Here is a 12,925-nt window from a genome sequence, read left to right on the forward strand (position 1 = left end):
TAATATTAACTATTTTAAAATTGTATATCCTTCCTCCCCCATCTTTAGATTCTAACATTGCTCCTACTCAGAGGAGAGGACACCCCTTTAAGATTACTCAGTTGAGTATAGCCCACTGAGCAGTGCCATGTCTATGTTCACCTCAGAGGAGAACATCACATGCCTACTTTCCCTTTTGGTGTTACACTGTTTAGTTGTGCACTTAAACCCATAACATTTGATAAATAGTCTCAGAGAAAGAAGTATTACTGGAGAAAAAAAGGAAGTAAGGCAAAACTGAGACTCATGGGTGTGGTCTTTGACAGTGAAATCTTTTTGCTCTTGCAAGATCACATAGAAAATTTCACCAAGTTCTAACATCCAGCAAAATGGAGAACATGTACTGGGGAGCTTTGTGTTTAACCAGTGAGATTGTCTTGTTTATCCTGTTGCATTTAGCCTGCCAGCTTATGGAAAAATACAAAATTCAAATTCTAACACTGCTGGATTTATGACATTTAAGGTTTCTATTATATCAACTGCCTGGATGGAGCACAGAAACAGTGTAGTACAGTATGCTATGAGTATATTCATGACCAAAGTTTACAACGTGGAAGGAGAATAGAAATGCAGGAAGTTAGTTGGGGAATTAGCTGCTCATGTTATATAACTCCTTAAAAGTGGAAAATGATCATAAGTAACTGTGAGTAGTGACAGTTCTCTTCCATTTCCTTTCTTCAGGTAAGGAAAACACACTTAATATTTTTGAGTGTCTTTAAAGTTAATCTTCCTAACCATCCAAAAGAGAAGATGTCTTGTTTATGTGTATATGCCGTGTTGTTGACTGATTTTTTTGCTTTTTACTCCTGATGTGTTTTGTGGGTGAGGAGGCAAACATACAACTAAGATACAGAAAAGACAGGATATAGTGGGGCACAGTGGCTTGACGCCTATAGTCTCAAGTACTCAGAAGGCTGAGGTAGAAGGATTGCTTGAGGCGAGGAGTCCAAGCTGCAGTGGGCTATCATACTCTAGCCTGGGGGGACAGAGTGAAGCTCTGTCTCAAAAAAACAAAAAGCCAAACAAAACAAAAACACAGAATGTATCTTTCATTCACTGATTCACCTCTTTATATGCTACAGTGGCAACTTTTCTGAAACAGAATATGAACTCTTATTCATAGCCCAAGGGGTTGGGAAAGGCTGGTGTCTTTCTTTTCTAGGGCAAAGTGGAAGGGGTAGCAGTTACTCAAGGTGATTTCCTTTCCCCATCCTGAAACTGCTTTAGATTTGAGTTGGTCTCTCACCACAAGTGTGAACTCTGGCAGAACATTTACCCAGAAACAGAATAGGCTCAGCAGTCGGGGAAACCCAGCAGAGGGGCCTTGCCTGCCTCCCAAATTACTCACACTTGTCTCTACCACCTACAAAAAAAAGTAGACCTTACTAAAGAATTACTAATCATCCTGGGGCCAAGATGGCGAAAATACTACCTTTAAGCCTTTGATTCTCTTCAAACGTGGAATCCCAATGTATATATACATAACTGATCAAAGCTCAGATGTTCTGGTTGAACAGGCAGTTAGAGGTGGAACATCATTTGGATCATACACTTTCAGCCTCAGTGCAGCTCCAGAAGCACCATTACTTACCCTTGATTACTACTTTCTTACCCTTGATTACTACTTTCTTTATCCAGGATTGGTTAGCTGTCATTTGGCAGCATAATAATGGCTGCCAAGGACAACAGACTTAAGATATTGTATCTATTGTCAGACTAAAGAAACTGAGGCAAAATTAATGTAGGGAGTTTATTCGGGTAAAGGTTGAGGACAGCTGCCTTGGACACACTTCCAGGTTGCCTTGGGGAGTGCTCCATTCGGCCCTTGTTGCAACCAGGTTTTTAAAGGCAAAAGAGGACAAAGAATGGGCTGATGCTAAGTTATTTGATAGGAATTCTCACTGGTTTACAGAAATAACATTGATAGGCCGGGCGCGGTGGCTCAAGCCTGTAATCCCAGCACTTTGGGAGGCCGAGACGGGCGGATCACGAGTTCAGGAGATCGAGACCATCCTGGCTAACATGGTGAAACCCCGTCTCTACTAAAATACAAAAAAAATTAGCCGGGCGAGGTGGCGGGCGCCTGTACTCCCAGCTACTCGGGAGGCTGAGGCAGGAGAATGGCGTGAACCCGGGAGGCGGGGCTTGCAGTGAGCTGAGATCCGGCCACTGCACTCCAGCCTGGGCAACAGAGCTAGACTCCGTCTCAAAAAAAAAAAAAAAAAAAAGAAATAACATTGATTAGTGATTATACATTGTTGAACTATATGGTATGAGTTTTGGTATCTAATGTATGGCATTTTATGGCTACTTGTCATCACATAGTAGGTAGCTTCAAGAGGGTCATTTAGTTCACAGGGGAGAGTGATGTGTGACTGCTGTCACACACTCACATTTCAGTGCCTCTCTGGGCCTGATAATTAAAAGGGGTTTGCACTCCTCACATTAAAAGTTTTTATTTCTCACTATGAAATAAGGAGGGAAGTTCATTTTAAGAGGGGTGGAGGAATAAGGAGAATTAGAGAACCAGTACAGAAGATTCAACACCCAGATAGAAGTCCCAGACAGGAATATAAAAGGAAAGAAATTGCCCCAAAAAATTTTCAAGAAAATTTCCAAGAACTGAAGGGGGAATTTCCAGGTTGAAAGGACCCACCAAGCACCTATTGCTATGATATAGTCCATGGCCAGGTATGATCCTGAAATTTCAGAATCCTAGGGACAAAGAGAAAATCCTAATATTTTTCAAAGAGAAAAAAAATTGGTTAAGGCTAGGCACGGTGGCTCATGCCTGTAACCCAAGCACTTTGGGAGGCCAAGGCAGGCAGATAACCTGAGGCTGGGAGTTCAAGACCGGCCTGGCTAACATGGTGAAAACCCATCTACTAAAAATACAAAAATTAGCTGGGTGTGGTGGCGTGCGCCTGTAATCCCAGCTACTAGGGAGGCTGAGGCACAAGAATCGCTTGAATCCTAGAGGTGGAGGTTGCAGTGAGCCGAGATCACGCCATTGCACTCCAGCCTTGAGCAACAGAGTGAGAATTATACAAGATCAGGAATCAAAATGGATCTGATCCTCAACAAAAATAAACAGAAGCTAGAAGATAGCATAGCAAAGCTTTCAGAATTCTGAGGAAAAATTACTTCCAACCTAGAACTCTTAATCTGGCCAAACTATCAGTTAAGTCAGAGGGTAAAGATATTTTAGTTATGCAAAGCCTCAAAAAATTTACTTCTCAAACACTTTCTTAGGAAGCTGCTAGAAGATTTGCGTCACCACATGGGGATATAAAACAAGAAAAGATTTAGGAGACCGAAAATGAGGGATTCAATTAGAGAAAGAGATGGACAAAGGATATCTCCAAATTCAAGGTTAAGAAGGTCCCAAGATGAAGGCTTTCCATCAGGCATAGAGAGCAACTAGTCTAGATTGGAGCAAACCAGAAAGCTTACAGAGTGATTCCTCTAAAGAGATAGAATACCTGAAGTGTCTCAATGTGTTGAGGAGTTGTATTAGTGGTAATAGGAAACAAAGCAAACAAAAATTTTCGGGGAAAAAAATTTTCAGGAAAGGAAAAGCATCCATGGTATATTATATTGTTCAGCAGTGAATAGCATTACATAGTAATAAAGTAAAAGCTGAATGCTAATCTAATGAAAAATTAGATATAACTGTATTGGGGAAATGGGGAGAATAGGAGGTAGGGAATGTTTAAAGAGAACTGAATCCTAATTTTCCATGATGGGGAGACAAAAACTGAAAAATCAGTGGTGGCCATATTACCTGTTATTTAGAGATACAGAGATAAATACAAAAAAGAATTAGTCAAAAGAATTGTTGCCAAGGTGAAGCAGGAAATGGGGAGGGGAAAGCAGAGAACTACCGTTTTTCTTGTAGAACTGCTCAACTCATTAAGATATAGGTATGTATAGCTCTGATTAAAATAAAAACTAAATTAGAGGGGAGAGAGCTAGAAATTGTGCTGTAGCAACAGAGACCTAGATTTATCTGGTTCTTCTATTTTCTAATTCTGTGCCTTATGCAACTTATTTACCCTTTTGAAGCTCAGTTTTGAAGTTCAGTTTCCTCCTCTGTAAAGGGCAGACAATATATGCTTCTGCAGAGGGAAGATTAAAAATGGGGTAGTTTTATGTAAAGCACCTGCAAATAGATATTTGTTCCTACCCCAACCCCAGTGCTTCCTATGATCAAATAGGGAACCACCTTCTTCATTGTTGGGATGATTGCCATTCAAACAGAAGACTGAGATTGTCCTTCTGATCCATGACTCTTTGTACCTCTTTGAATTAAAGGCATGTCTTTGAGATCTATCTTGTCTCTCAACTATCTATAGATAGTTTGAGAATTTAAATAGAATTAGGATGATTAGAGTATTGATAGGGGGAACATCAAGTTAAAAATGTCATTGCTACTTAGTGGGAGATGGGCTATGGTCAGTCAAATTTCTCAACAAGAACTTCAGTGCAAATGCCATTAATAGAGAAAACATTTGTCATACAAGTTGATGAGTTGTGAAAGTTTTATGGAACCAAGATCAATAAAGTGCTGTTGCTCTGGGCCATCTGCCAAAGTATCAAAATACCGTTATTTATTTATTTATTTGAGAAAGTCTTCTACCTTAGCAACTGCTATTTTTGTTCCTAAATTCTATATACTTCTTATAGAATAATTAAAAAAGCAGATCACTATGGGAAAAAAGGCAACTTTATGAAAGCCTGTTTCCCTTCGTTGGTGCATATTTGTATAGTGTTTTATAGTGCTTTCCAAACTATGACTTGACCCGCTATGGCAGTAATTTTAAATTTATCTTACATCTCCCCCCTGTACAAAATTAGATCCAGGAGTCTTGGACAGGGTTTGGTAATGTATTTTTTAAAACCACCATGGATGATTCTAATGTGCTGACAGGTTGTGAACCAATGTTCTATAACCTGACTCTACCCCAAGATTCTAAATTGGGAGAGATGGGGGAACAGAGGTCCATAGAAAGGTTAAATGACTTGTTTACTCTCTCCCATCACCAAGCCTGTCTAGACTGGACATGTATTGTGTACTTCAACTCTGATTTTTATCTTCAGTTGACTAGGCTTTTTAATTTAGAGAATCTAATCTAAATTGCCTTAACAGAGAAATTAGTACATTTTACACAAGATGTGGTCTAGTTAAAAATTTGGTTTGCAATCTTTATTTTATAGTGTCTTTTATTTTTTTCCAGAGACAAAAGGAAGTGAAACAGCAAATCTGAGTTTCTAATCAACTATTGCTTCCCAACAGTAGGGTGGCACAGCAAGTGTTAAGATTTACTAGGTCTGAATATTCATATTTGAGGTAAACTGGTGTGGCCTTGAAAAGGGTAGAAAGTTGGGTAATTTTGGCACAGATGCAAGTTTGAAAGGTTGGTCTGTTGGGCTGCCCAGGGATTTTTGTAGGCTTCTCTTCAGGAATATTCAACAGTCTGAAGGAGAGAACTTGTTGCATGGTACTGGATTAAAAATATTAGATCTGGTTTTAAGCTAATATATTAAAGTCATACCCTAAACATCTTCGGAATAACTGAAAATGGAGATCTGGAAATCTCTGAAACCTTATTTATTTTTTTATTCGAGTTCTCACAATTACTTCTAATGAAACAAGTTGTGACTTGCAAATCCAACAGCCTGTAGGTGTCCTCAGGGAAATTAAAAACAAGGGATATGAAGAGCTGTAGAGTCCTGTGCCAGTGGTTAAGAGCACAGAGTAAAGCTTTATAATTATGTAGGTTTTTGCCTGTTCCTATTTATCATTGGTAATGTTCTCAAGGCTAAATGGCTGCTCAGCTATTTTAAATGGTGATTTAAAGAGAAATTAGGCCCTTTTGTGAAAAGGTCCTCTATCTCTTGAAATTTCAACTCTTTTTTCATAGAGGAGCTCTCTTCCTCCATAGTGTTTTTTTCTGATACAGTAAATGACTCAGGGATAATGGAGGGGCAGCCAACCCATTAACTCATAAGATTTTAACTACTTCTCTTTCAAAACAACTTTACCATTTATGAATCTTGTGCAGCCTGTGACTTCTCTTACATTATTGTCTTGTGTTTCGGGGGACCTTTTTGAGATTACTGAAAATATTTTTTTTCAAACTTTTCTGTTTAAGACCAGAAGATAGATACAAACTCTACCACTCTTTTGAAAAATCATTAGTACTACCTTATTATTTATTTATAAATCTGGTAGAGTAGAAGATACTTAAGGAAAATCTTGCATTCAAATACTCTGCCAGAGTTGTTTTTCCTGTTATTTAACAGCGTATAAAGGTTAACAAAGCAGAGCATTAGATAACATTTCTACATCATTTATTAATAGTCTTTTTACATAAAATAACAGACATAAACTGTCATACACTATTTTATGCATTTTCTAGTTTTCCTTCTGACCTCCTTCAAATAAATAATAAGTGGGCCTGTCCTCTTTTTTGGTTTATATTTGATAGGAAAAACATGTACATCTTGTGCTATAAGGTGGTGCAATAATGCGTATTGCTTTTCTCTATTGTTTTCTTTTCAAAAATGTAGATTTTTTCTTTTTTTTTTTTTTTGGTAAAACGATTTTGACCTAATTGGCCATCCAAGGATGTACTAGTATCAGGGGACATTAAAAACAAGTCTTCAAGAATACAAACAATAGGGAAGGCATAGTTAGTCTTCATTTTTTCCTATAGATAATTATATAGTTGTTGCTTTTCTCCTCTTTATTATGATGTCTTTTCTAGCACTGTTGTCCAAAATTGGATTCAGTATCTTCCCTCTCCTGAAAATTTTGTTTCTGTCTCTTTATGTCTGGCTATCACCACTTTCTACTGGGTGTTGTGAAAAATAATGGCTGGTGAACCATCTGCAACAAAATCACCTGAGGCACTGTGCTAGTTAGAATGTAGATTCCGAGGTCCCATTTCAGGCCAACTGATTTGCAGTCACAGGTACCTGAGTTGCTGCCCTCTTGTCTATTTTGCACATCCAGTTGGCCATCAAATCCTGTTAATTCTACTCTTGAAATGTCTGTTGAATCCACTCATCTTTATTTCCCCCGCTCTAATTCAAGCCCTCATCTTTTACCTGGAATACAGCAATAGTTGCCTGTGGTGTAGCGTCACTTTGTCTCCCTCACTAGTTTGTAGTCTGTGTTATCTGTTCTGTCTTTCTAAAATATGTCTATCATCTCCTTGAAAACCTCTCATTACTCCTTGTGTCAACATGTTAAGGACTAAATTTCTTAGAGTGACATTTGAGGTCTGCTATAGTCTAGCCATAACTGAGTCTGCTGCATGTGGTTTATGTGGTCAGTGTACTCTACAGCTCTATGGGATGCCATTCCAATCATGGTCTTTACGTATGGTCTTCCCTAGGATTTTTGTAGTACAGCACAGTCATATGTGCTGACCCTGACTGTAGCTCATTTTGGCACCCTCACCTCTGTATCATCTCTGCACACATGCTAGACTTGCATAAACAGAATACTCACTCTCATCACTAAATGCACCATACTAACGACTCCTCAGGGCCTCTGCTCTTTCAGAATGAATGTACTTTTCCCATTCATTCTCTACTTGTTGAAACTCTTCTCATCTTTTGGGAGCTGGTTTAAGTGTCAGATCCTCTGTGAAGCCTTCCACAATCCTTCTTATTTTAATTCTTCCTTCTATTGAGCCTTTATCTTGTTTATACCTTTTGCTTAACAGTTTTCTTCTTCTTTTTAGGTAAAACTTTGAATGAAATGCGTAAATCTCTAGTGAACCATTGGGTGAGGTCCTACAAATGCTTATACCTGTGCTACCCAGACCTCTATGAAGATGTGCCCAGACCTTTTTTTTTAAACATTTGTAATTGACCTTTTGGCTAATTATTTTCATGTGTGTCTGTCTCACTCCATTATAAGCTTTAATTGGAGAAAAAGGCAAAGACCATGACTGTTTTTTTGTTTCCCAGGGAGAAAAGGAGTGCCTACTGTGTGTTCAACACTGAACCAGTCTTGAACATTGTACCAATCAGGATACAGCTCAGTTAGTTCCTCCTTTAGAGACCCACAAAGCAGTAGTTAAACGTGTTGCCTGCATCACAGTGTTCTAGGTGGCTTGTCACCATAACATTCCATCCAACTGGGAAAGAGAAAAAGGTGAAAGGGAAAACTTGTTATGGAAGTTACACCCATTTGCCAATGACTAGCACATAGTCACATGACCACACGAGCTAGAAATCAGAAGTGTTAGTACTATAAGAGAAGGGGAGAATGGATATTGAGGAACAAATAACATCTTTTGTATATGATCTCACTTAAATTTTACTTTTTACTGTATATATGGTCTCAATTTTTATTGTAACCCTACAAACTATGTATGATATGCAAACTGATGTGCATAGTTCAGTAAATGGCTAGGAAATTGCAGATCTTGGGTCTGAATTTAAAGCCTGTATTTTTTTTTCACTCAGTAAAGTGTTTAGGAGGAAATATATAAACGTTATTGAATAAACAAAAGTCACAGTAATTTTCACAGTATTATTTGTAATCACATATTTTTCATATCACATATTTTTATAGTATCATATCATCTCTTTACTTCCAGGACACTCTATATAACTTTACTCCTTGCTTCTCACCATTCTGAAATGAAATGCCCTAGCAACTGGTTTGCAATCAAGGCTTAATTTGTAACATAAATTAAGACAAAGCACCTACTCTTTTTAAATATATGATATCATTTATGAGCAAAAGTTTTTGTGCTCTGTATAGTTTGGTAATGCTATACAATTATAAAGTTAAAGGAAACTCTATTATCCAAACTCTTTGTCTTAATAACAAAGAAAATCAAGGCTGTAGAACTTACCTTTTCTTTCATTTCCACCCCTACTTGCTTTCAGGCATCATGGGAAAAGCTTTAGCCTGATCTGTCATGTTTATAGTAACCATCATTGTTATGCTTAAGAATTGTCTCAGGTTTGTATGGTTGTCCTGATCAGGACAATCAACCTGAGCAATGCATAAGAAATGCATATAATCCTGGCCTGTTTTAGTAAAGAATTGATGTTATTTAATATTAAAAACATCCTTATCGCAGTGGGAAACCTGTTTGAAAAAGGATGACTGCCATTTGATAATTAAATAAAAGGAATGGGTAAGATCATTCCCACCTATATTTCAAAACCCTATTCAAATACCACCTACCTCTCAAAGCCTTTCCTAAACTTCATAAATAGATGAACTTTCCTCTCCAAACTCTATAGCCTTTTGGATATCTTAAGATACTCACCTACTGTATGCTTCAAGTTATAGTTAATGGTACCTTCATGGGAGGAGATTTCATGTCTGTTTTGTTCTCACAGCATCAGTGGTATCCAGCACACTTCTGCTCATAGTTGGCACAAAATATTTTATCAAATAAGCATATTAACCATAACACCCTGGGAGAGCACTTTGCAGCTGGCTTTAATGAACAATCCTTGAACTAAGAATTTTAAAGATTTAATCTAGTTCATAACACAGCTTTATAGCTATAGATAAGTCATTTAAGCCTTCTGAGCCTTATCAGTCAAACAGGAATATTAATATGTAATAGGAAATGAAGAATTGGTGAAAATACTTTGTGAAAGAAACATAACTTTAAGATAGTACTATATTTGAATCCCTTGCTGTTCCCCATATGGTGCCTTACACATAGTAAGCCAGCAAATACTTTGTTCTAATTGAAGGGTAATGGGATATATTTTATTAAAATCAAAGCTTTGTTAGGGCTGGGAAGCTTTACCAAAGGAAGGGAAAATTATCTTTCTTGCTCATGCTGCCTCTCCTACTCCAGGACAGTTTCATTATTGAACCAAGGGATCAATGAAAGAGGAAGCAGGGATTTTCCTGGTATTTCTTCATGGACAGGCACACCATGGTCAATCACTGGGCTGGATAGGTGGGACAAGAACCTGCTGCCCTCAGTTTTGCTTTTCTGAACCACTGGTCTGGGTAGGAAAAAAGGAATTACTGCTAGAGGGACAACAGTGGGTAGATGAGAGTATCCACGCTCCAGAAGAATTGCAGGGGACAAGATTGGGATGGTGATTTGCATTGAGCTAACCCTGCTACCTTCTGGGATTTCAGAATTTTTTTTTCATGTAATGGAAGGAAACCAGCAAACCAAATCCAGAAATAAAGCGAAACCCTAACTACAAGAATGTTTTCAAGGGAGAGGTTGCTGTAGCAGTCTCCTGGGTTTGGAGAATGAGCTTAACCATGAGATTTAGGTTTGAGCATGTTTACTATAAATATAAAGCATTCTCCTGGAGTCTGGCAAATATTGCGGAAGGGGTACTGAAATGTAATTGAAATGTAGCTGCCTCTTAAATTAATTTTATACTTAACAAATGCTAAAAATAAATAAACAAGTGGCTTTAAAGTTCAGGGTGTTAATATTTGAAATCTGTCCATTTTAATTAGCCGAGTCCCAGAGACTTTCCTTTTACTCTGGTCGGTGTTGCTGATCTAACACCTAATTCCCTTCTTGGTTGTGAAATAGGAATTAAAAGTTTATCATTTACTTATTGGTGTCAACCTGGAACTTATTTCTTCAGCATACATTCTTATTTCAGGAAATAGGACGCATCTGTGTGGAATTTACTCAGTAGCTCCTCTCTTAGTGACATTTGTGTAATCTAATGCAAGGACCTGAAGTGATGGCTCCACATGATTTACCTGCATATGATGCAGCTATTTTTAGTGCTGCATTTACGTTTTTAAAAACAAGAATGCATCTTGTTGATGGAACAGACATGCATTTTTAACTCATAAACTCAAGAACTGTAGAACAAGGAAGTTTCTTAGAAATTGAGTCCAAACACCTTTTTGTACTGAAGAAAAGGAAACTTTGGTCCCAAAAAATTTAGTGGCCCTTAACTAAGGGTCAGTCAGTAATAGAACAAAGCAAGGAACTAGATGGATTTCCAGTTCAAGGCTCTTATTTGTCCCAGATCTAAAAGTACAGGTGTGGTTTACATTGACAATTTTTCATGACATGCAGCTTTTTAAGGCTTTTTAACTTAGCCACTTAGCTACTTAAAACCTCTAACTTCTGTATTAGTATATTATAGTATATTATAGTCCCTGTGACTGCCTATACTTACTTTTTCTTTCCTCTTTGCATATTTATTTTTAATCTCATGTATTTTTTATAAGTAGCCTTAGTATGTTTTTGAATGAAGCAGTGTCTAAAATACTCAAAATGGTGCTTTTTATTAATGCTAATTGCTTATGTTTCCATATTGTCTATGTCTGGGCAGAGATCCTAGCAATGTTAATTATCCTAACAAGATTTCAACTTTTTCATCTATCAGAGACAGCAGTAGAAACTAACTTCCTAAGTGGAATGCATAGAGTTGCCATTTCTTCAGTTTTTCAGAAAGTAATGACATTGTTATCCAAAACCCTGGAATTGTTTTTATTCCAGGTAAATAACTTAAATGTAAATTACTTAAAATGTATCTAGTATCTTAAAATGAAAGACTTTGGCTGAAAGATTACTTGCATGTGGGTATTTAAAAGAACATTGTGATTTATGATCAGTTGATTTTTGGCAAGGGTGCCAAGGCTATTCAGTGGGAAAAGAATAACCCTTTCAACAAATAGTGCCAGGGCAATCGGCTAACCTCATGCAAAAGAATGAATCTGGACCCCTACCTCATACCTTATACAACATTAACTCACTATGGATCAAAGACTTTAATATAAATTATAAACTTATTAAAAAGAAACAGTTGAAAATCTTCATGACCCTGGATTAGGCAACAGTTCCTTAGATATGACACCAATAGTACAAACAACAAAAGAAAAAATAGGTAAATTGGATTGTATTAAAATTAAAGACATTGTGTGTCAGAGGACACTATCAAGAAGTAAAAAGACATCTACAGAATGGGAGAAAATACTTACAAATCGTATTAGATAACAGTCTAGTTTCTAGAAAATATAAAGAACTTTTAAAATTTAACAATAAAAAGAGAAATAACCCACTTACTACAAGTGGACACAGGATTTGAATGGATACATTGCCAGAGATACACAAATGGCCAATAAGCTCATGGAAAGATGCTCGTCATTAGGGAACTGCAAATCAAAACCTTGATAGGGTACCCCTTCACACCCACTAGGATGGCTGTAATTTTTTAAATGGACTATAAGAAGTATTGGTGTGAATGTGGAGAAATTGGAACCCTTATACATTGCTAGTGGAAATGTAGAATGGTACAGCTTCTGTGGAAACTGGCAGTTCCTCAAAAAGTTAAACATAGAATTACCATATGACTCAGCAGTTTCACTTCTAGGTGTATATCTGAAAATACTGAAAACGTGTTCACACAAAAATGTATACACAGATGTGCACAGTAGCCTTATTCATAGTAGCCAAAAGGTGGAAACAACTCAAATGTCCATCAACTGAGGAATAAACAACATGTTGCATATCCATACAATGGAATATTATTTAGCCATAAAAAGGAGTCAAGTACTGTTACATGCTACATCATGGATGAACCTCAGAAACATTATTCTTTCTGAAAGAAGCCAGACACAAAAAGCGTGTATTGTATTATTCCATTTATATGCAGGGTCAAAAATAGGCAAATTCATAGAGACAAAAAAAAAAGATTAATGGTTACCAGGAGATGGGGGAAGAGGAGGATTGGGACTAACTTAATAGGTATGGACTGTTTTCGGGAGGGTGATTAAAATATTCCAGAATTAGATGATGGTGATGATTGCGTAACATAATGAATATTCTAAAAAATACCAAACAGTACACTTTAAAATAGTGGATTTTATACTATATGAATTGTATCTCAATTGAAAATGTGA

The 12,925-nt window shown here is 37.2% G+C and overlaps 1 protein-coding gene across 5 annotated transcripts in view; it reads left to right on the forward strand.

The window, feature by feature from the left end:
* LOC105483349 (TRAF family member associated NFKB activator) overlaps positions 1-12,925 on the forward strand; it is a 105,640-nt gene that overhangs the window by 34,589 nt on the left and 58,126 nt on the right. Inside the window, exon 1 of one of the 5 annotated variants that reach the window (XM_071072855.1) lies at positions 11,503-11,522. The exons of the other annotated variants lie outside the window; for them this stretch is intronic. The gene's annotated coding sequence lies outside the window, so the exon portion shown is untranslated. Of the gene's footprint in view, positions 1-11,502; positions 11,523-12,925 lie in introns of those variants that run through there. 5 annotated transcript variants of the gene reach the window in all.

This window comes from Macaca nemestrina, chromosome 11 (genome assembly GCF_043159975.1).
Source record: "Macaca nemestrina isolate mMacNem1 chromosome 11, mMacNem.hap1, whole genome shotgun sequence".
In the NCBI taxonomy this organism is placed as follows: Eukaryota; Metazoa; Chordata; class Mammalia; order Primates; family Cercopithecidae; genus Macaca; species Macaca nemestrina.